The sequence below is a fragment of the Epinephelus fuscoguttatus genome, linkage group LG14 (assembly GCF_011397635.1).
Source record: "Epinephelus fuscoguttatus linkage group LG14, E.fuscoguttatus.final_Chr_v1".
Taxonomy (NCBI): Eukaryota; Metazoa; Chordata; class Actinopteri; order Perciformes; family Serranidae; genus Epinephelus; species Epinephelus fuscoguttatus.
Genome location: NC_064765.1, coordinates 6,712,233 through 6,737,198, shown reverse-complemented (window position 1 = coordinate 6,737,198; position 24,966 = coordinate 6,712,233). Strand labels below are relative to the sequence as shown.

Sequence of the window (24,966 nt, the reverse complement as noted above, 5' to 3'; positions counted from 1 at the left end):
ATCACAGACTTTAACACTTTCTGCTCTGTGAAAACTGGGATGTTCAGGTTCCACATGTTGAAGCAGAAGGGAATGATGATTTATGTCACATGGATCCATTTACAGCAGGCATTAAAATTCCATTGCAGTTAGAAGAAGCATCCCAGTTATTTATGTGTGGAAGAAGCAGTGAACCATGTTGAAACACAAAGAAACGAATGTTTCACCTGCCTCCACACAGAAAAGACATTAATTCTCTGCTGCTGTAATGTAAATAAAATCTGATTCAGCCTGGCAGTGGATTCATTTTGCATTTACATTGTATTTTGAGACATTCAGGTAAAGCTGGGACACATAAGGGGCAATCGCTACCTGCCCACTCTCAGGGTCCAATGTACAAAAGTATAGCACAAACATGGCCATAACGTTTTGCAGCTGAGTGCAACTTTTTTCCTTCAAAAATAACTCAAACTGATTGATTATCAGATTTGGTGGCGATTAATTTAACAGTGGACAACTATCAACAATCAATTCATCATTGCAGCTGTCTTCAAGAGAAAGGTTTCGTCTCGTCCCTCCTGCCTGAGCTGAGGGTGTTCGTGTGGGTCGTGGTTCGCCTGTGTCTCAGAGCTGATGTCTATCTTGAGATCTGACCTGGAAACTCTAAGGTGAAGTGGCCCATTAACCCCCGTCTGGATGTCTGCACGTCTCTTCACAGGAGCCACTTAGCATTGCTGCTGTCGTCTCAGCTCAGCTCCCTCTAAAGAGTAGTGAACCTCTCCTTTCAAGAGAAGTCATCCATCCCGCCCGTCATCCATCCAGGACCGGCAGCAGAAAAGGGGACAACAAGCCTGCTAAGAGGTGTTCAGTTCAAAGGCTTTCTCTGAGTCGAGGTCAGCAGAAACAAGTCCTTGACCACCTCCCCAAAAGTCGCTCAGGTCTTTGGTTTCACTTGCAGGGTAGAAAAACACTTGTCTGTTCTGTTGTCGGACATCAAAGCCGAGGAACTGAGAGAAGATTTATATGCTGGTCGTGTTCCCCTGTCACATTCATCAGTGTTTATACTCAACCCTTTCTGTACTTTGACAGCTGCTGTGGTCAGAGTTATAAATTATACAATAACTTGGCTGGATGTTCGTCAACCCCACACTCAAAGACAACAAATAGTCAGACCCCACCTTGATAGTAACCATTCAGAGTTGCCACCAAAGAATCCAATGAATCATCAATTATGCAGAACTCCTCATGAAACCAACTCAATGCTTGTATGTTTCCTCCGGTGAAGATTTTAAGGAGGGTCTGGCAAACTCAACCTCAGCGATGACGTGTTCATACCAAAGTGAAGTAAATCACAGAACATTCAAGGGTTTGCCAAACTGATCACTGATGACACCACGTTCACACCTGAGCGTCTGTGAATCATCAAGTACAGTTCAGCAAATATTTCATCATCTGTAAGAACATTACTCACTGCACTGCAAATTAGGTTTTGTGTTCAGGTTTGCAAACAAGGCCTGATGGTTTGGACCTGGCAAAGTCCCAAAAGCTGCTACAGTGGATGAAGTACTCATTCATTCATTTTCCGTAACCGTCCAACTATCACAGGGCTGACACATAGAGACAGGCAACCATTCACACTCACCTTCACACCTACGGACAATTTAGAGTTATCAATTAACCTGCATGTCTTTGGACTGTGGGAGGAAGCTGGAGTACCTGGAGGAAACCCACGCTGACACGGGGAGAACATGCAAACTCTGCATAGAAAGGCTCCCCCACCCTGGGGTTCAAACCCCCTACCCTGGGTTCGAACAGGGAAACCTCTTGCTTAGAGGCGACAATGCGAACTACTGCACCACTGTGCCATCACAAAGTACTCAGTCTCGACTATAAACAGAAGAAAATACAAATACAGAAATACAAAACCGTACTAATGAACCTTCATTAATATAGGCCTATATTTTATCTCCAAGTGCACGTCACACACTGAGCGAGCCGCCTGTTAATGACGCTGTGGGCTAATGGGCATGTAGCTACTTCCATGTTTCAGATGATACGTCATGTTTGTAGTCGACCAATGAAGATGAGTTTACATATCACCTTGGGTTCGTCCTTCACCTTCTCAAAATGATCCCACACTTTGGATTTCCTGCCCGACATGTTATTAACTAGCCTGTGGAATAACCGCAGGTACCAGCCCTGGAAATTAACCTGACTCCTGTCTGACTGCTGAGCGTGCACACTTCCTGTGTCTGTCCTTTCAAATTAAAGTCCCACATGGTCCAGTCATATAGGTTTGGATTTATTTTGACAAGGTGCAGCTCCTGATGGAGTTTCACGTTTGTTTGTGCAACTAAGAGACCAATGAAATCTTGCCGACTAGCAACCTTTCTGGTCGACTAACGTTTGATCGACTTTTAGGTGGCAGCCCTAAATGTACTTAGTTACTTTGCACCACTGGGCTGTTGGCAGCTTTACATCTGCTTATTTCTCTCTGACATCAAATGTGTTAGTATTGAACCATAGTATATAAAAAATGGCGCAGAATCAGAAGAACAATCAGCTTCAGGTGTGAATAAAGGTGCTACATTTGACTTGTCTGCAGAGCAGTGGTCCCTGGGCTCATCAAAGTCACGACAGTGGCCTGCATAGGACAGCAGAAACATTCACGTTACCTCGCAAGAATAATAAAACCATAATGTGGTGGAATTTACTTTCTGAGGACCTGTTTATGCGACAACAGATCGTTTACACGACAGCAACGTTTTGGGTGCCTGAAAACCTAACGTTTTGAAAACGGGTTCCAGAGTGGAATTTTTTGGAAACAGCACCGTCTCTGTTGTCATGTACTTAATATGTGCAGTATGCAGTTCCTCTGAAAATGGAGACACGCGCACATGTGCATTACGGTTCCAGTCACTAGGCATGTGAGAGAAAGTCGACCATCACAACAACAATGTTGGACTCCTGAGCTCTGTTTGTGCTGCTCACCCTGTTGAATTTATCAACACTTCACCAGCAAAGTGTCGATTTACTGTAGCAACTCCACCTCGTCATCTGTACAGACAAACGTTCGTGCAGTTGCCATTTTGTTTGTTCATACATGACAGCTCTGTAGAAGGAAGCGCATGTTGCACACTGACAAGCTGGGCACATCTGCGAGCAGATTGAACATAAAAGCAGCATACATAGGCCTAAAACTCTGCGTGTGCTTCATAGCTTGTAACTAGGGGGCACTAGAGCCCGTCATAATAGCGTGCAGTGGGGCCCATCGTAACTACCTTACACCGCTGACATGTGTAGTGCACTTTGTGCACTGGCAGACCTGTCTGTAGCTGTGCAGGGTGTGACAGATGGACACCAGAGGGATACAGACTGCATCTCACATGTTCATCATCAGAACCCTCATGTTTATCATAACCAGAAATATCTGTATATGTGTTTTTTTACGTGCAGAACACATGGTGCATGAATATGGTTTTCAGTCCCAGGCCCCAGTCCAGTGGGATCAGGGGACCAACCTAAATAGAAATATGTTGGCGATCAGAGAGGGCCTCTTACAGTAATCTGTCCTCATGTCTGTTGCGTAACTCTGTCCTGATGCTGGATGAATACACAATATCTGTATATCTGCAATCTGATGTTTTGCTCTATAAATTCAGGACAAGTGTTGCCCTGATGTTGGGTAAAACCTTTCTTTCTGTTTCTTTCTGCAGAATTAGGACTTTGGGAGAGCAGCTTTTGGATTGACAGCCATAAATCTGGGAAATTTAGCAGAGAATGTTCAAAGGACTTGGTCAGCCCAAGGGTCGTAAAACCTCCTCAACCCAAAAACGAACAATCAATCCTTCAACTCAAGCACAAGCACGCTAAAAGTCGTCAAAATTACAGCAGTGTCTCATCTGACAGCAGCTATAAGGTAACTTTTTCCTCCCTTGCAAACTCTCTTTCGTTTCTCGCTGCACTCTGAGGCAGGCAGATCTCAACATGTTCAAATGCCATGTGAAATGCCAGTTCAGCTCCTCCAAAATCCTGAGGGTAGTGGAGGAGGTTTCTAATGATTAGCCCGGGCTTAAAAAAAAAAAAAGGGAGCTTGGTTTATCATTCCATCAGCCTTTGATCATATCAAACTATGGCACTGCACCTAGCGCCTGTGGTGCAGCCATGATAGGCAGGTAGCATAAAGTGGTATGAGTGAAATGTGCCCTGAGAGCCGAGAGCAGAGATATAAAGTCCAAGACAATGCTCTCCTTCACTGAGGATGGGGTTTAACGAGAGCAAGACGGAGGCAGATTTAATGTTACAGAGGTGTTGCCTGGCACCAACCAAATCTGGCAGTTTCTGTGGAGGGAGATGGAAGGTTGGAGTCTGATGAAAGTGCGAGCAAGACGTGAGTGTGGAGAGAAGGGAGAGAAAGTGTGAGACACATCACAAAAGAGAACTGGTGCTGTGCGGGTAAAATGTGCCCGACGAGGCAGATGCAGGAATACAATGTACAGATGAGTGTGATGTTTCACTTAAAGGGAGTTTGGATTTGATGAATGTCAGAGAAGAAGAAAGAACTTTTTAGGGGGGGGGGGGGGCATACGGAGACATGCTGCATGAAAGACCATTGCTGTCTTTAAGAGCCTCTCCTGAAACTCATCTTATGCACCATCCACTCCATCATATTACGAGACACAAGTGTAATCTGTGGTCGTGGCTTGACTTTGACCTACTATTAAATGTAGGTCATAGGACTGGGTGATGTGGTTCAAATCATTCCCAGCACGAAGATGCATCTCCTTTTAATCTTTTGGGGTTTCTTTGTTGTTGTTGTCTGTCTGTCTTGAAGCAATTGTATGTCTCTTTGGAGTTACTTAGTATCTCATTGTTGTTTTCTGTCACACTGTAGTCATTTTGTGTTTATAATCTTCTCTTTGAAGTTGTTTTGTGTCTCTTTGTTGTTGTTTGTCACCTTGTAGTCATTGTGCGTCTCTTTGAAGTTGTTTTAACGTCTTTGTAATTGTGTTGTACCTTGTTGTTTTCTATGTCTTGTAGTTGTTTATGTCCGTCATCTTTCTGTAGTTGTTTTGAATCTCTTTCTTGCTGATTTGTGTCCCTTCGTAGTTGTTTTATGTCACTCTGGTAAAGTTTTGCATCTCTCTGTAGTTGTTTTACATCTTTGTATTTGTTTTGTATCTTGTTGTTTTCTATGTCTCAAAGTCATTTATGTTTATTGTCGTCTCTCTGTAGTTGTTTTCTGTCTCTTTGTAGTTGTTTTGAGTCTTTGTAGTTGTTTTGTACCTTGTTGTTTTCTATGTCTTGTAGTTGTTTATGTCCGTCATCTTTCTGTAGTTGTTTTGTATCTCTTTGTCGTTGATTTGTGTCCCTTCATAGTTGTTTTATGTCACTCTGGTAAAGTTTTGCGTCTCTTTGTAGTAGTAGTTTGTAGTTTCACATCTTTGTATTTGCTTTGTATCTTGTTGTTTTTATGTCTCAAAGTCATTTATGTTTATTGTTGTCTCTCTGTAGTTGTTTTCTGTCTCTTTGTTGTTGTTTTCTGTCTCTTTGTAGTTGTTTTGTACCTTGTTGTTTTCTATGTCTTGTAGTTGTTAATGTTCGTCATCTTTCTGTAGTTGTTTTGTATCTCTTTCTTGCTGATTTGTGTCCCTTCGTAGTTGTTTTATGTCACTCTGGTAAAGTTTTATGCGTCTTTGTAGCTGTTTTACGTCTTTGTATTTGCTTTGTATCTTGTTGTTTTCTATGTCTCAAAGTCATTTATGTTTATTGGCGTCTCTCTGTAGTTGTTTTCTGTCTCTTTGTTGTTTTGTCACTGTAGTTGTTTTGAGTCTTTGTAGTTGTTTTGTACCTTGTTTTCTGTCTTGTAGTTGTTTGTTTGTCATCTTTCTGTAGTTGTTTTGTATCTCTTTGTTGTTGTTTTATGTTACTTTGTAGTTGTTTTCTGTCTCTTTGTAGTTGTTTTGTACCTTGTTGTTTTCTATGTCTTGTAGTTGTTTGTTTGTCATCTTTCTGTAGTTGTTTTGTATCTCTTTGTTGTTGTTTTATGTCTCTTTGTAGTTGTTTTGTACCTTGTTGTTTTCTATGTCTTGTAGTTGTTTGTTTGTCATCTTTCTGTAGTTGTTTTGTATCTTTGTTGTTGTTTGTTACTTTGTAGTTGTTTTCTGACTCTTTGTTGTTGTTTTCTGTCTCTTTGTAATTGTTTTGTACCTTGTTGTTTTCTTTGTCTTGTAGTTGTTTATGTCCGTCATCTTTCTGTACTTGTTTTCAATCTCTTTCTTGCTGATTTGTGTCCCTTCGTAGTTATTTAATGTCTCTGGTAAAGTTTTATGTGTCTTTGTAGTTGTTTTACATCTTTGTATTTGTTTTGTATCTTGCTGTTTTGCATCTCTCAAGTTGTCATGTGTTTTTGTTGTTGTTGTTGTTGTTGTCATCTTGTGTCCATTTGTGATCGTATTATATCTCAGTGCTGTTGTTTATTTCAGTTGTTTGAGCATGTTGTTCTGCAAGTTGTTTTATGTTTACAGTAATTATTCTGTAGTTGTTTTGTATCTCTTCGTTGTTGTTTTGTGCATCATTGTAGTTGCTTTGTGTATCTTTGTTGTTTTGTATCTCTTTGTGGTTGTTTAATGTCGTCTTCATAGTCATTTCTCATGTCTTTGTAGTTGTTTTGCATCTTTTTGTAGTTATTTTGAGTCTTTGTTGTTTGTATCTCGTTGTTTTCTGTCTTGAAGTTGTTTACTGTCGTCTTTCTGTAGTTGTTGTCTTTTGTCCCCCTCTAGAAATGTCGCTTCTCTTTGCAGTTGTTTAGTGTCCCCTTTAAAGTCATTTTGCGTGTCTTTGTACTTGCTTCGCATCCCTTTATTGTTGTTGTTTTGTGTCTCTCTGTTGTTGACTCTTTGGCAATGAACATAAGAGATTAATATCATGATATGATTCTGCTGTAGGTCAATAACATTAAATTATCATCGTGCACTAGCTGGACAGCCGAGATACAGTAAACATCCATGTAAACAAATATAGTAAACTTACAGCGAAGCTTTTTCTTTTATTTGTTTTCTATAAATTTATCCATTTAAATACATGAACTAATGTAAGCAAAAATTACTTTTAGGAATTCTGTGCGCACAAAAATTCGTTCTGTTGTCAAAAATCCATACTGGTCGAGCCATTTGTTACTCACAATAACAGATCTCACCCTGTTTTCATATTGCCTTACAATGCATGAACTTGTGTAAGCTGCAAAAATGTTTTTTTCATCAACGTCATCAAGAAGAATTCCTTTACATTTGGCCTTCGGTAATTAAAGTGAGCATAGGAAGGAGTACACAGGTATTACATGAACAAAATGTGCCTACAGACCCACAGGTAAACGCTTTCACAGCAACACTTACAGCTGTAGTTACTGAGATTATGTTAGAATTACAAAGATGGCAAAACACCAAGCGCTCTTCTTGTTTTGTGAGATACAGTGAAGAGAACTCAGGTCACCACTTATCATCACCATGTCTGTCTGTGACTGTGCACATTATCTGGGCGCAACTAAGGAGCTGTGTCCCGGTCCCAAACGTCTGAAACAGCACCCACATTGGAGACACAGTATATATATATCTTTTCAGCACCTCTGATGAATCTTGGGAGGTCACTGACAGCTGCTGCCCCAGGCTGAAGAAACAAAAGACCAATCAGAGCTTTGTGGTAGTGTTGTCACGGTACGATACCAGTGAAAATATCATGGTTCTGAGTAGTATCACGATACCACAGCAAAAATGGGGCAGATGTGTCTTTTGTCATTTATAAAAAGATAAATCACTTTTCTATAATACATCAATGATATTTCAATGGAATAAATTACTTATTGACTTATTCATACTTCAAAAACAGCATCAATAAGTGATTAACATAGGGGGGGATCAAAATAAAATAAATAAATAAAATAAAAATCAACCAGCCACCCTCCTCCCCTGACAAGTAAAGAACAGTCCCTAAAGTGCGCTGTTCAGGTACTTTTGGAAGAGGAAATTATTGGACCTGGAGCCGGGTTTCTCCGTCACCGGTAAACCACGTTATCTTGCGGTGGCCATAGTGCTCTGCTGTATTCCTGTCTGTGACCCCCGCTCAACCCACAACCGGCAGGATTCGCCTTTCGTTTCTGCTGCTGGTTGAAATCTGTACTCGCACAACGTGCTCCTGAATGATTTATTTTGCTCGCACAAAACTATTTTTAGTCACAAATGTGAGTAAAATGCTTGCACCATAGAGCTCTGTGGAAAACAAATTACTGTAGCATATATAAACAAATCTAGCCCACAAGTAAAAAGAAATAAATGATAACTTTCACTGCTCAAAGATACTCAATAGCTCAGCTAATACCTGAAATGTCACTGGATACAAACCACTGCAGCAGCATATTGAGTGCCAGGTGGACAGCGCATGCCATTATTGGACACTCACCCTCTTGCAATTGGACTTTGAACTTATCCCACAGTAGTGGTACTGTGAGGTACCGTGGTACTACGGTACGCCAACATTATGGTATCATATGTACTGTGGTGTTTTAGTACAGCGGCCTACTGTTGGCACCAGTATACCCTGCAACACTACTTTGTGGGAGAGATTAAGATCAGGGACATTATCTCACCTCGAAACAAGCTGAAATCAGCACAGTCCAACTTTGCATATTTTCTCGAACGTCAGTAAAATCATTACATCAACTGCTCCTTGCTACCAACATGCGCACTGCGTTATCATGTAATCGTTACCCCAGGGGCCATGCATAAATCTCTGTCGATTCATGATAAGCACTGCGTGTACGTACAAAGACAAAAAATTGCATATATTGAGCATAGCATAAGTTCAGACAGGACACGATTCAAGCTCAGCTCACATTCCAGCTACACCGTGAGCCACTGAACACAGTTCATTAGCAAATTCAGTGATGTGATCAGAACTTCACAAATGAATAGTAGATAGCCTTTATTGTCCCATGGGGAAAATTGTTTTCACAAACTGTCACAACATTTGGGTACACAAAAACACCACCAACAAACACCACCAAGCACTGAACAACATATCAATACACACACAATGCACAAACACCACCAGACATGAACAACCGACACATATATCACACTCAGGAGGGCTGGGTCCATACAAGGTTATTGGGGGAGGTTATTGAGTGCAGAGATGGCAGACGGGACAAAGCTCTTGTTGAAGCGTGCTCGTCTCTATCTCAGGGTCCTATATCTGCGCCCAGACGGCAGCAGTGTGAAGTGTGGGTTGAGAGGGTGATCCGAGTTATTGGTTATTGTTCGTGCGAGATGTGTGACAGATCGGAGCTCTGTGAGGTTGGGTGTGGGATGGTTGATGATTTTGGATGCGGTGTGTGTTATTTTTGTTAGTTTGTTCCTGTTAGTGGTGGACAGCATGTTGTAGAAACAGGGGGAACAGTACAGAAGGATGGGTTGAATGATACTGGTGTACAGTAGTGACAGAAGGTGGGGGGCAACAGAGAGGGCACGGAGCTTGCGGATGACATGGAGTCTCTGCTGGGACCTTTTGTGAATGTCGGTGATGTGTTGATCAAATGTCAGTCTATTGTCCATAGTGAGTCCGAGGTATTTGAAGTGGCTGACCTGTTCAACTGTTTGGTTATGGATGGAGGTGGGGACCAGTCCAGAGGGGGGCGTGCGTGAAGTGTAGATGACCATTTCTTTTGTTTTGACCACGTTCAGTTCCAGAAAGTTACTGGTGCACCACTGAGTGAAGTGAGAGATGGAAAGTTGGTAGGCAGTAAAGACCTAGGATGGCAGTGTCATCTGTGTATTTGTAGTATGTGGTGATTGGTGAGGGGCTGATGCAGTCATTTGTGTAGAGAGTGTAGAGAAAAGGGCGGAGGACACAACCCTGGGGGGCTCCGGTGTTGGTGATGACGGTTGATGATGTGACTGTGCCGATCCTTACGGCCTGTGGTCTATTGGAGAGGAAGTTGTGAACCCAGCGGATGAGGAAATGAATGAAATGAAGTTTATATTTGATTATAAAACATCTTAAAACCCTTCATTAGCTATGGTCATGAACTCTGGGTATTGACTGAAAGACTATCAATTAAAGCAGCAGATATTAGTGTCCTTTTCATTACTGTTTTTGATGACTTAAAGCCCTTGTGGTGCTCACAGTAGGGCTGTCAAAATTGCTCAAAACATGACGTTCGAATATTCCTTCTAAAGATAACTCATAGGTTCGAACCATTCGAATTTTTTTTTTTCGCTTTATGTCCACAAGAGGGCAGACTAATACAAGGAAACATACTTGTATATGTATTAATACAAGGAAATATAACTACTTGTAGGTATTTTTATTTCAACATAAATGTCTTTGAAAACATTTACATACCAACACATTAAAACACATAAAACAATTATCTGTAACATTACGTTACAAACAACCGCAGACCTCTTGCTCGCCCCTCCTCTCTGACCCGTGACCACACCGCCCGCGGAAGCGCTGCGAATAGCCTCGAAGCACCAGACCGTGACCAGCTCGTGCCCTGCAGCGATCGTTTCAGCGTCTGGTCTATTTTCTGCGCGAGCCACGAGCAAATGTGTCAAGCCGGGTGACGGAGACAACAGCTGGGAGCAGAACCGCTTGTCGACCAGTGCGGAGAAATGCGCGTCTGATGCCAACGCCCACTCGCAAAGAGGACAGCTGCGGTGGTGTTTTTTTTCTCTCTCCACAATCGAATATCAATTTTCACATTCGAAGGTCCATTTTTTTTCAAATTCGAATTTAAATTATATTCTAAATAAATATTCTAAATTCAAATTTAAATTCGAATTTAGAATATTCGTTGACAGCAATAGCTCACAGTGAGGTCAGAGGTCAGAGGTCATTAACATAGAGGGAAGTTATTTGAAAATGTCAAAAATCAAAGTCAAATTGGCAAAAAGCAGAATTAACAGTGAAGATAAACAACCGCAGACGGTAACCATTTAAAAACTCAACCTCAGGGGTTATTTTTAAAACACGTTTGAATGGGGTTTGGCACATTTACAATATGTGTCTTTAGTATGTGTGAGGGATTTTGGGATGGTGGTTACCTCGCCCTCGGGCTACATGTTTTAGACAGTTCATCAAGTTGAATGACAGGCGCTGGAGCGAGAACTTAAAGGCGGCACCAACAATATGTGTTGACTCATGTTGAAAGGTCGCGTGTTGCAGCCTTAAATAAAGTATCAGAAGGCAGACGCCTGCTAATGACGACAGAGTCAAAGATGCAAAGAGACTAAAACAGCAGAAACCGGTGGAGCCACAGTACGAGTTCAGAGGGTGGGGTGTGTGTGTGTGTGATTTGGATGCAGGGTTCAGTTTTCTGAAAGGGAGCCGCGATGCACTCACAGTTGACGTGCTCACTCATAATGAGAGCTGATTTGGGACTTAATCACGCATTAAGCCTTATTGTTGCACCTCCGGCCAACTGATGACACAGTGGTCCATCCACCACGCTGTCTCAACCCAAACGCCCCGGGGCTCGACCTCACAGCGTGCAAATGGCATGACGTAAGGTCCGGCTCGCCCCGTGTCATGTCTGTGTGTGTGTGTGTGTGTGTGTGTGTGTGTGTGTGTGTGTGTGTGTGTGTGTGTTGTACAGGCTAAACGAGAGGGGAGTGAAAGGTCAGAAAGTCAGTCTGTTGATCTGGTTCACACTGCTCAAAGTCAGACATACACTATGTACAGCCCAGTGGACAGACGAAAATGTTGACATTGTACATTTCTGCAAACCATGAATTCGTTACGTTTCAGACGTGTCATTTCAACATTTCAGAAGTGACATTTAATATAAGAGCCGACTTTGTCATCAGGACGTGGAGGAGATGGTGGATGGCGTGTCACTGAGGTGAGACACAAGCCAAGCTGCAGATCACTCTTCAAGACCAGCAAACAATAAAAAACGTTTTCACACACATGCTGCATTTTTTGCACCCTTGAATTCATTGTTTTTAATATAGATGTGCAGCAACACCTGAACAACAGATCATAGCGTGCACACGTGCACCTGTTTCTCTGGGCGCAATGGCTGCACCCTGAGATAAACAGAGTTCAACTTCTGGAACACAGAGCTGCCAGAGCTTTACATCTGTCCCACAGACGATAGGCCTACACACAAGCAGCGTCTGGAAGAAGATCAGCTCTGCACCAAGGTTTTCAGGTAAGTAGGCTATGATACGATGCTTGTTAAAGGGATAGTGCACCCAAAAATGAAAATTCAGCCATTATCTACTCACCCTCATGCCAAGGGAGTCTCAGGTGAAGTTTCAGAGTCCTCACAACACTCGCGGAAATCCAAGGGGAGAGGAGGTAGCAGCACAACTCCACCTAATGGAGGCTGACGGCGCCCCAGATTCAAACATCCAAGAACACATAATTGAAACCACAAAATATCTCCATACTGCTTGTCCGTAGTGATCCAAGTGTCCTGAAGCCCCGACATAAAAAGTTGTTTGGAAAAACCTCATTTAAACTCTGTTTTCAGCCTCATTGTAGCCTGTAGCTCTAACTGCCTCTCTGTGGACCCACTCACGTGTGCGCTTGTGCAAGACCGTGAGACATGGGCACGGCTTTCATGTTTGTTCACGTGCTTTTGCTGGTCTCGCGCACAAGCACGCACACGTGAGCGGGTGCACAGAGAGGCAGATAGAGCTACAGGCTACAATGAGGCTAAAAAGACACTTGGATCACTATGGACGAGCAGTATGGAGATATTTTGTGGTATCAATTATGCGGTTTTGGACGTTTGAATCTGGGGCGCCGTCAGCCTCCATTAGGTGGACTTGTGCTGCTACCCACTCTCCCCTTGGATCTCTGCAAGTGATGTGAGGACTCTAAAACTTCACCTGAGCCTCCCTCGGCATATGGGTGAGCAGATAATGGCTGAATTTTAATTTCTGGGTGCACTATCCCTTTAAGGTTGCTCAGAAACTTTAAAGCAACCTGCCGCTGTGCACAATCGAGTGTTTCTTACCACCAAATTGCTGTGGTTCCTGCCAGGATAATGACACCAAAAGTGTTTGTTTTTTACTTGGACATCGCTGCATTTCCTGCTGGGATAGTGCCAGCAAAAGCGGTTGTTTTTTAGCAAGACATAATTCCATTTCCTGCCGGGACAGTGCAGTGAAAAGCCGTTTTGTTTTTTTCCACAGAGAAATGGCTGCATTTCCTGCCAAGATAGTGCCACCAAAAGTGTTTGGTTCCTGTGGTTTCCTAGCCATAACCAAGTGATTTTTGTGCCTAAACATAACCACACATTAACCATACTGTGGTTGAAATGTAAGTTTGTATATAATGTACAAATGGTTTGCAGAAATATACGATGCCAACATTTTTCTGGTGATTGGGTTGTAATGTATCAGATATGCTTATTTTCATTATTATCTTTATAATACTTCTGTCTTTAAATGAAGCTTCAGTTGTTCTGTATATTTGTTCAGACACTGTGAGAAGAAATACAGAGGTTTTCCTCCCATTTGGGCCCAACGTTGCAATATTACTTTTTCCTATAAACTTACTGAAGTGTAAAAAAATTCAGAATGCTTTAATTTCTGCATCAGAGGCCTCCCACATCATCTGAAAGGTGAAATTAAATTATTTATCTACTAATTAAATTTATTTGATTTTTTTTTTTTTTAGATTTTTAATGTTAGAATAAATGTTTGTCTTTTATATAGTCCTGTATAAATAATATATACCCAAAATATATATTTTAATTAATGTCTGTATGGGCATGGTAATTTGGTAATTTGCATACTATATTTCTGTATTTTTATTCTGAAATGCACTACACACTATCTCAAAGACAGAAATGTAGTACTTTTACTATTTTAATTTATTTGTTTATTTTTGTATATTATCTGCATGTATTTTCTTTGTTTAACATCATTTTGTATATTGTTATATTCTGAACATAGTGATAGACATAAATACATTTTGTAAAATATCTGATGTAAAAAATATTGCACTTTTGTTTACTTTGTGTTTCGCATACTTTTGCTGAACTGATGATAGCATTTATTTAAAATACATGCTTTGAATTTCGGCATCTCTACGTGCAAGTGCAGAAACCACACTGACTTTTATGACGATCGACCAGAGCTGAACTTTTCCTTTCACCTTCAGGCTGTTTTTGTAGCATTTTGAAATCTTACAGACACACATCATTTGGCAAATTAACAGCATGCCGCACGCACAACTATGTAAGCGTATCAAGATAATGTGTTTTACAGTGACACAATACTTTTCTCCTCCCAGTGGAAGCGTCTCCACAGCTTTCATTATGCGTGTGCAGTAAAACTCTGACATGAAACAGATCCAGTCCACTTGTTGTGATGAATAGGTGGATGATGTTGGGAGTTATGGCGTTCCTCTCTCAGTCGAGGCTTGTCTATAAAATGTGTAGCCTTGGGTGGTGTACATGTAAGCCAGGCGTGCCGCATCAAACTCCTTTCAATTTCAAAAGGCAATGAAATGAACTGTTTCACTGGATTCTGACTGACCACCCTGTGTGTTTGATTTTATTACTTCTTATTACTGCTTACTTAGACACATGTTTTAGTGTTTAGATAAAATACAGTAGGTGTGCACTGAGGTAAATTCATGCTCATTCAAATATGGAAAACTTCCTTTAATCAGGCTAAGAGGAAAAATGTTCAGGGACACTTGTGATTATGCAGTCGATGAAACGTAATTATTCACCTGCACATTTTCCATTTAATACCTTCAGTTTATGCTACTTAATTCTTCAGCGTCACTCCATTTGAAGGAGCTATATGTAAGAAATCTAAAGCAAATAGTCACAAAATCCTCCTCATATGTCACAGAGACTAAGAAATAATGTTCATATAACATACTGATCTCACCGACAACAATAGTACAGCCAGAATATTCGCATTTTAAAAAAAAAAATTACGGTCCACAAATCATGTTTATGTTTTGAATTTGTGTTTTGGCCTGTTGCGCCACCCACCGCCGTCTACCAGTCACACAGTCAGTAGAGTCTCAGCATCAGTTACAGTTACGACTGAGCTACAGCAGCACGGCAAGCAGCGTTAGCAGTGTCCTGGTACATAGCATTAGCAGCCGGCTCCTCATGAGCTGTATCCCGGCAGCAGCGTTAGCAGCAGAGAAACTGGAACCGGTCCGCTTGAAAACCGAAGATCGAGGATGCGGCGATGCGGCCCTGCCACGGCAGCTGCCCGTGGGCAAACAAATTAGTCTCCAGCGTGCCGCTGTCCAGCAACCTTGAATCTGTAGGGGAGGGGGGGGCGGACACGACTCGCAGCAGTATTTTGAATTTGAGTGCAGTAACTGTTTTGGCCACATTCTTACATATAGCGCCTTTAAGATGAAAACAGTGTACTTTTAACTCCACTACAAAAATTTCACAGCTATAGTTACAGTTACTTTGCAGATTTAGATTTTATGAAAGAAAAAAGAAGAAAGAAATTCAGTTCCGATAATGACATGCATTGTTTTAGATTAAATCACCCAAGCAGTGTATTTAAATTTAAACAGTAAAGTTCAGTTTTCACCCTGGAAATTGTGATACAGCACCAGCTGTAGGTCTGTCAACTATGCTGTCTTCTGCGGTGGATAGAGTTTGCTCTGTTGTCATGGTGACGGATCTGTTAACATGCAGGCTCAGTGGGTAGTGTGATTTCATCCAGAGCACTTTAGGGTCCCGATCACACAAAAAGTGTCTGGCAGGTTGCAACACAAGATAATGCAGGTAATGTATCAAGTATGAATCATGTTCCAACTAAAACGCAGTGGCGTGAGATCGTACTTAAATATATGTATTTGGATCATTTGGCATGTATCCTGCACTCGAAAGACGATGTGCTCCACAGAACATGGGAGCATTTTTTACTGGATTAGATATTTCTGCTCTTATAAGAGAGTTTAAGTAATAGGGGGTTCATTCATTTTTCTTTCTTTTGGTTTTAGTGTGTAATGTCCGAGTCTCTTCCATTCATAGATGTGAGTCCAGCTGTTTTGTTTGTATGTTCTGTTGGTGTTATGTGTATTGTTTTCCTCTTAAAAATCAATAAACATATTTTAAATAAAAATTTAAAAAATAGAGACCGTATTTTAGACATCCAAAGAAAAAACATTCAAAAACTTTAAGACTTTAAGACAAGGGAACCAGAAGTGCTAAAATGCTAACTCAGTCCCGCATTTTGGTACTCAATGCTGTTTTTAGCTGTGTTACAACTGTAGCTCAAAATGCTCTAATTAAGACTAATGCACTTCAGCTGAAACAGTGGGAAGTGTCCTCTTTGGGCGTCATTCCTCAAAATGATAGCAGACACATGTCAGTCATTTGCCTAGAGATTAGGGCGACCATAAAGGTCATTAGTCTGCAAAATTTCATTGGTCGCTTAGTCGCAAGAAAAAAAAAATAAAAACGTGAAACTCTATCAGGAGCTGCACCTTGTCAAAATAAATGAAACCTATATGACTGGACCATGTGGGAATTTAATTTGAAAGGACAGACACAGGAAGTGGCCACGCTCACCTGCGGTTATTCCACAGGCTAGTTAATAACATGTCGGGCAGGAAATCCAAAGTGTGGGATCATTTTGAGAAGGTGAAGGACGAACCCAAGGTGATATGTAAACTCATCTTCATTGGTCGACTACAAACATGACGTATCATCTGAAACATGGAAGTAGCTACATGCCCATTAGCCCACAGCGTCATTAACAGGCGGCTCGCTCAGTGTGTGACGTGCACTTGTAGATAAAATATAGGCCTATATTAATGAAGGTTCATTAGTACGGTTTGTATTTCTCTGTAATGTAGCACAGTGTTAACAATGTTACTGATACTATTCTTTCTCACACCTTCAACTCAAAAGATATTACATATGTAGGTAAAAAAAATCTCTGAGTAAATGAGTAAACAGTAAAAAATGTTCTCCCTACAGTACAGTTTATACAGTGCAGTGTGTGTGTACAGCATAGTGTGTGTATGTGTGTGTGTGTGTGTGTGTGTTCAGTACAGTATGGATGAAGTTGTTAGCAAAAGGATGCGGGCGTGGGCTCAAAGTATGTGTTGGCCTATTCTCTGCTCTCTGAATACATACCCACAGGACATAGGCATTAACGTCAGCTATTCTGACGAGGGGCCCAACCCACTTCTTACCCTCCTAAATCATTGATTCACTCTCTACACACACACACACACACACACACACTCTTTCACTCCTTCTCTCTCTGGAAGTGCTCATTGTTTTGAGTCCTCCTCCACACTTTGATGTGAAGGGGTCAAGCGGAGGCTCCCTCCTCGTCCCCGGGGGAGAGGCGAAGAGCAGAATATTCAGTGTCAGGAACATCTGGGAGAGTGCCGCTAAGCAGGGCTTACTTGGCAGGCGGTTGGTATTGGCACCGACAACCTTCCTACCGGGGGCCTTTCATCTCCGTTTGAACATGTGGACTCGGCCCTAACCCTGGGAGGAGTCGGAGGGCTCACCGCCAGCTGAGAAGCTGAGGCGTGGTCGCTCCGAGGAGGAATCCGGCTCTCCTGCTGTCCTCAGGAGCTCCACCGAGCATTCCTGCCTCCCTCCCTGTCTCCCTATCCATGTGCAAGTTTCCCCTCACCTCCTCCTAACATGCTGTTGAACCCTGAGCCTCTGCAGCATCTGCGTCAAACACATCTCATTGGTACATGAGGGCTCAGCTGATATTGGGTCCTGAAGGGGTTCATGTTTCTTTGTCAGAAATCATCCTCTAACTTCAGAAACCTAAAGAGATTACATTATTTTAGGGTGAGCAGCTCCTTTAGGCAAAGTGACTGCATTTGAATATTTGAATGTAGCTACATGAAGCCCAGGCATCAGGTGTACATCTGTCAAAAGCAACAGTTCACCCCTGAATCATAATTACCTACTTCCCTCTTACCTGTAGTGCTATTCATCAATTTAGATTGTTTTGCTGTGAGTTGCCGAGTGTTGGAGATATCTCCCTTCTCTCTAATGTAATGGACCTGGATGGCACTCAGCTTGTGGTGCTCCGAGCACCACAAAATGAATTTGAAAAACTCAATGTCTCTTTTACTCAAGATAATCCACAGACCTTGTTGTGAGCAGTTTCATGAAGGAACTTTTTCCTTTATACCAAACTACACTGGAAGCATGCATCTGTAGCCTATCCCAGCTGACAGGGGGAGAAGATGCAAACTCCGCACAGAAGGGCTCCCCCACCCTGGGTTCGAACCAGGAAAGGCAGACATCTCTAGGTTCGATATCTCCAACACTCCAAAGCTGTAAATCAAGGGTCCCTTGATAAATCACAGACGTACCAGATTCACACAGGATTAAGATCACAGACAGACAACCTCCGCAATTATTACAAATTACTAGAGGTCTCCAGGCAACACTAGTCCCATACAAACAGGGCATTAGCAGGTACTTCTGTCTTTCGTACAGAAGCTCATAATGTAATTAATTAGAGAAATAATGCTGCTTATTTGAACGACATATAAAAATATGTAATACCAATTAGCAGTTATCAAAGACGGGCCAGAAACAATGGGAAAAAGCTACTTTTTAATGCCTGGCTGTGGTGAAAACGTGTTTTTTCACATTCACTGCCGTTGCATACCTGCCTCTGCTTCTGTTGTTGACAAAGCATTCATGTCATGCAGCTACTTACTATTACAGGTCTCCACTCCACCAGAAAGACAAACACAGTAAAGCTGTTGAGGTGTATATAACTGCGGCATCACCAGTTCAGTTTCTAACCTTGTGTCATGTCACCCTGCACAGCTGATAAAAACTACACAGGGGCTACATGAATCAGAAGCCACAAATTAATTCATTAATAAATAAAAAGATAGCAGAACAAGTTGATTAAATAATAAAATAATTGGTAATATATATATCGTACATTTAGACTGGTTAATGTTTGTGGAACTTATTTAGATACCAGAAAACAATATAGTTTGCTGGTGGTACATCTGAGTCATTGAAGGTTGAATGTGGAGTCCCACAAGGCTCTGTTTTGGGGCCTAGACTTTTTATAATGTTTATCGGTGATATATGTGAAACGTCAAATATATTGCGACAACACAAATATATATTGTGTTGTTTGCGGATGACACAATCTTTTAATTTCTGGAGATGATGTAAGAGTGTTAGCAGGAAGTCTTAACAAGTTATCCTTAAATGTGAATAAAACTAAATTTATGGTTTTTGCTAATTTAAATATGGATGAAATGGTCTCATTGTCTATAGATGGACTTTGAAAGAGCGTCTCAGTTCAGATTTTTGGGTGTAAAAATGGATGATAAACTGTCCTAGAAATCTCGTATAGAATATGTAAAGACAAAGGTGTCTCAGAATGTTTTTGTTTTGAACAAAGCAAAGTATGTGTTACAACGCAAGGCAATGAGAATTTTGTACTGTTCACTTATTCTGCCATACTTAAGTTATTGTGTGGCAGTGCGGGGCAACACATACATGAATAACATGAAGCCATTGATCATATTACAAAAAAAATAGCAAAGATATTATATCTGTCTAAAACTAGCTGATACACTACTTCACTTTATTTTGCCAGAACTTAAGAGATTCACTGGAGACTTGCACCACTTCTGACTGGAAACCCAACGAGAGCAGCAGGCTGTAAGTTTATTAATAGTGATGTGGACACTGAGCTGGATCCTAACACAGACACTCACAGGGACCTGGTCCAGCAGCAGTGGTTGTGGCAGTATTTCATCATCACTCGAGTGTGTGAGACTAAAGCACGCTACTGGTGATCCGGTGAAAACAGGTGTGTGTGTGCGGAGACAGGGTGTGTGTGAGAGAAGCCGGAGGAGGCCGTGGAAAGTCACTGAGCCTCTCAGCTTCATTATATCTGGGTCATTGTGTTTAGAAGCTGAGCGGCGCCAGAGCAGCAGGTCAGGGAATACCTCAGATTTTACTGTGATACCCCGACGAGGCTGGCACTGCTTGGATACCCGTCTGATGGTGACTTAACCTCACCTGCTCCGGCCATTTCATATAATATTCAAAGTGTACAGTGGCTGCAAAAGTTTGGGCACCCCTGGTCAGAATTTGTTTACTGTGAATAAGTAGAAGATGAATTGATCCTCCAAAAGACATGAAGTTAAAGATGCTTTTAAACATTTCAAGGAAGATTAGAGTGTTATTTTTCTTTGTACCATTTTAGAGCAAAAAAAATGAAAAGAGCATCATGCAAAAGTTAGGGCACCCCAAAACATTTGAGCTCTCAGACAACATTTACAGGGTCTCAGACCTTAATTAGCTTGTTAGATGATGCAGATTTTAAAGCTTTATAAATACTCTGACCCCTGAAACCTTGTCCCAACAATCAGCAGCCATGGGCTCCTCTAAAGAGCTGCCTAGCACTGAAAACTAAAATAACTAATGCCCACAAAGCAGGAGACGACTATAAGAAGATAGCAAAGTGTTTTCAGGTATCTGTTTCCCCTTAGTTAATAATGTACTGCGGAAATGACAATTAACAGGAACTGTAAAGGTCAAGTTGAGGTCTGGACGACCAGAAAAATGTTCGAAATGAGCTGCTCGTGGGATTGTTAGAAGGCAAAACAAAACTCCCAACTGACTGCAAAAGACCTGCAGGATGATTTAGCAGACTCTGGAGTGGTGGTGCACTGTTTTACTGTGACACCTGTACAAATATGATCTTCATGGAAGAGTCATCACATCAGAAGAAAACCTTTCGTGTGTCCTCATCATAAAATTCAGCATCAGAAGCAAAGGAGCATCTAAACAAGCCTGATGCTTGTGGACGTTTGTGCAAAATTAGAAGAACTTCCCTATCACGTTCATGAGAAAGGGACGGACAACTCGAAAACATAATGCCCCTGACCACAGCTATTGCCAGCGCAGAGGCATAAAAACTTCCGCAGAGAGTCTGTGCATGCCGTTACATTCCAGCATCAGCTCAAGTTGAGATGCAACAATGAAAAGAAAGATTCAACCTTACAAACTGTTTGGAGGAATTTGCTGGACATTTCTGGCCTATTTGGACTTGTGAGAAGATGCTCTGCTACATTCAAGGCAGGACTAAAACACAACTACTGGTTCAAGCCTTATGATTTTGTTTTCAATATAAACTTAATTATTCAGTTTATATACGCTTGAGTAGAACCAATAAATAACTCTTCATTAGGAATCGTTGTCTATGAAATATGACAATAAATAATGTAATGACTTCCTATTTTATGTGGAAAAACCAGAATGTTGACTTTAAAACAAAGGTTTGCTACTATTATCCATCCATCCATCCATCCATCCACAGCGTCTTTGCTCCTCTTACCTTATTAACCCAGATGTCGTCACTGCTCCCAAACATCTGGTGACTGTGGCGTGTCAGCCGTCCATCTTCCCAGCAGATTATCTGCCACAGTGAGTCGTCTGTGCGGATGAAGAAGATGTGAGAACTTCAGTTAAACATCAAGCTAACCCTTCATCGTGTCACCATGGAGACCACTTGTGTTGGTCGTTCAAACGATCCAAGAGGACGAGCATCAAATGGACCGTGAAACCGTCACGTTCTGTCAAACAGGCGGTTGGATTTAGGATGGTTTGCCATGGTGACAGGAAACTTGGACAGATCATAATACTTGTCTTGTAAATTGTAAATCTTTACATGTAGATGCTCTGGCTTATCTAAAGCGTCTGGTATGACACTGAACAAAGTTTATTAGTGGATAGCCCCTTGAGATGAACTATCTTGTTTTCAAGGCGGTCCAGCACAAAGCATACAACACATGTCATTCCAGTGGACACAATCACAACACCAAACATGAATCTGTTTTAAATACATTCAGTCCAATAAGACAGCTTCAACGAAGCACTGTTGGTGTTTGCGCGCAGCTGTTTTACAGGTGTGTTTTTAACTGTGTGCATCAGCTCAGGTGGAGCCTGATTATCAGTTAGTCCGGACAAGAGAGGAGCTGAAGCCAACACCATTACACTTGGACATTGTTCATCAACTGGTGGCTGAACATAACACTTCATCCCATGACTATCACTACAGTCATCCTCCTCAGCTGGAGACACAAGGTGGAAACACATGTCACCACTCTAGTTCTTCACACACACACAAATGAGTTTCTCAATGTGGCAGCCACTGAACAACAACAAACAACGTGACCATGAACCTCGAGCAGACACTCACCACAGCACTGCTGCAGCCGCTTCCTCAGCTCAGGTGTTCACAGGTTCACAGGTACACATTCATTTCTGCTAAAATACCACTAAATAAATCACTTCCTGAAATCTGCTCTTTCCTGACACTTTGTTAAGAGTTTTGCTGCTCATTGGATAACCTGATGCCATGTGGCCTGTGGAGAGCCAATGAATGACCACACATGAGTGAGTGACAGCTGAGACAGCCAATGAACAACTGTGTGATGAGCTTAAAGCTGCTTTCAAATGTAACTGATGGGGTTGTATTTTTGACAGCTGTCCATACAAACAGGGTTTTTACTTTCAACAGAATGGTAAATTGTTTTCTAACATTCCAGTGTCTTGTTTATGAATCAACAGCAGTCAACAACAAATGGGTTAAAAAACCTTCCACTAACATGGTCACAAATACACATCTGCAGGCCATTCAATGGGCTGGTAAACACAATATGAAAACACCAAAAGGCCGCAATTTGTGAATGGAGTGCTGAAGGGATGAAGTTTTTTTGTTTTAGGCTAACCCTGAAGTAACCATCACCCTGGTTCCTTCGACAAAAAGCATGTGAGAATTTTCCATTGGATGTTGGTTTACATCAGAAAATAAGATCTGTCACAAGCAAAAGTTTATGATACCTAAGCGTTTTGTTCAGCAAGATAATCTTCACAAACAAACACAACTCTTAGAATTCTTAAAGTTTAAATGCAATCACCAGAAGTAAAAGCTAACATTAGGTTATGACAAACAAACCACACTACAGTTGCACGACTTAACATCACCTCCACAACAAGGCTGTTAAGATGTCCATGTTGGCGTGATGACGTTCTGCAGCCTCATTTAGCCACTTGTTAGCAAGACACATAGAAGCTTCAAAGTTTACGAGTAGGGAATTTACTGTATTGTATTTTTCGTAGAACAAACGTACAAGCCTCTTAAGCTTGTGTTACCACAGACGTTCTGTCAGGTATCTAACATTTAAAAACCACTATGGTCACCGGTGAGAAGACATTAAGAAATGGGTCAAAAGTAAACTTTATTTCACCAGCTAGGCTATTTGTAGACTCTGAACGTTCACATTTAAACCATATTTCACCGAGATTTGCAATTACTTCTAGTCTCAGTGTAACAGGTTAGGTTAGTAACAGGTTGTAACAACGTTAGATGACAAATTTGTGATGAGTAACAATGTCCAACATGATGGAAAAAACTGTTGGCATAACGTTACCTGACAACTGAAATCATGGCCACACACGTTTGTCAGCTAACGTTGTTACAACCTGTTACTAACCTAACCTGTTACATTGAGCGATAGGCCTACACTAGAAGGATGCAGTGGAAAACATAGCTAGATTATCATACCCTGTGTGTACATAATTACGTGCCTTACCCTTATTGATCCTGTAGTTGAAATTGTGTAGGAGCAGGAGCACAGATGCAAAATACATCCATGAGCAGGAGTCACCATGGATGCAGGGGTCACTTGCAGGTGGCAGGTGGGTGCTTCTCGCGAGATTTTGAAGTATCTCGTCTCCTCGTTCAGGAAAAAAATTACCACAAAAAAACAGAAAAAAATACCCTGAAAAACAGGGAAAAAATTACTCAGAAAAGTGAAAAAAAAAATTACACCAAAATAGAAAAATAAATAAATTACTCAGAAAAACAGAAAAAAATACTCAGAAAAACAGGGCTTTTTTTATTTGTCAAGTGAATGCAATACACTTCCGTAGAAGCCTGACTAAAAACCACATCCAAATTTCTCAATTGAAAGTCAATATTGTAAATCCCACTGAAATATGGTCTAAATGTAACAGTTCAATCAATGTCTTTAAATAGTTAGTGAAAGTACTTTCACTTTTGAACCTTTTCTGAACGTCTTTTCACCATCACCCTTTTAAACCTCAAAATGCTTACAGTAATATTTACCTGTACAGGTGGTTCTGACTTTAGGGTGACAACAACAGCAGCAGCAGCAGCAGCACACAACAGTCATACTTAGTCATATTAACACATTTACAGCTTCCACTTAAGAGATAATGAAGACCATGTGACACAAGCCAATATTACACGCACGCGCACACATACAGGTGTGGGGAAAGTAGTCTAGCAGCATGTTTTAGTGATGGGATTTCTCGTTCATTTGTGAGAGCCAGTCCTTTGGCTCCTTGGGGGGGTGTTAGTGGGTTCAACGACGAATCGCATTGCTGTTAGTGGGTTCAACGACGAATCGCATTGCTGATTTATCACATCATGTGCTCTTGATATTGTAACGTGGACCCATAATAGACTCTGCAGATATAAAGTTTGGTGTAGCCATAGCAACGCCCTTTATAAACAACAAGCCTGTCAATACAAGCAAGTGCTTAGTGATGTGGCGTTCGCGAACGATCCGAGTCTTTGAACCGGCTCTTTGGAGTGAACGAGTGAGCAGCTGCACTGTCTTTCTCCCTCACAAACTAGACTCTCTCAACTTGTTACGGATCAAATAATCTGAAATGAATGGACACAGAGTAAATTAAAGCAAAAAACAAAGAAATTAGGAACTGGCTCGTTCACTCTAAAGAGCTGGTTCACTCGTTCACTTCAAAGAGCCGGGTTAAAAAAGTCGGCTCGTTCGCCCAACGTCACATCACTAGCATGTTTATGTTTACTGTTGGTCCACACCTCAGCATGCTAACACAAAGCTAGTGTGCTAACACCAAGCTAGCTTGGCACAACGGCAGCCTAGCCTGCATCGTGAGCGGCTAAAATAAAA

At 41.5% G+C, this 24,966-nt stretch overlaps 1 long non-coding RNA gene across 1 annotated transcript in view; it reads right to left on the bottom strand.

Annotated features, from left to right (window-relative positions):
- Window positions 1–22,290, bottom strand: part of LOC125901213 (uncharacterized) — a 142,706-nt gene extending 120,416 nt beyond the window's left edge. Inside the window, exons 1-2 of the long non-coding RNA XR_007450951.1 lie at window positions 22,206–22,290; window positions 21,342–21,439 (exon numbers count right to left, since the gene is read on the bottom strand). This is a non-coding gene — a long non-coding RNA (uncharacterized LOC125901213). The remainder of the gene's footprint in view (window positions 1–21,341; window positions 21,440–22,205) is intronic.
- Between the last annotated feature and the right edge of the window lie 2,676 nt (window positions 22,291–24,966).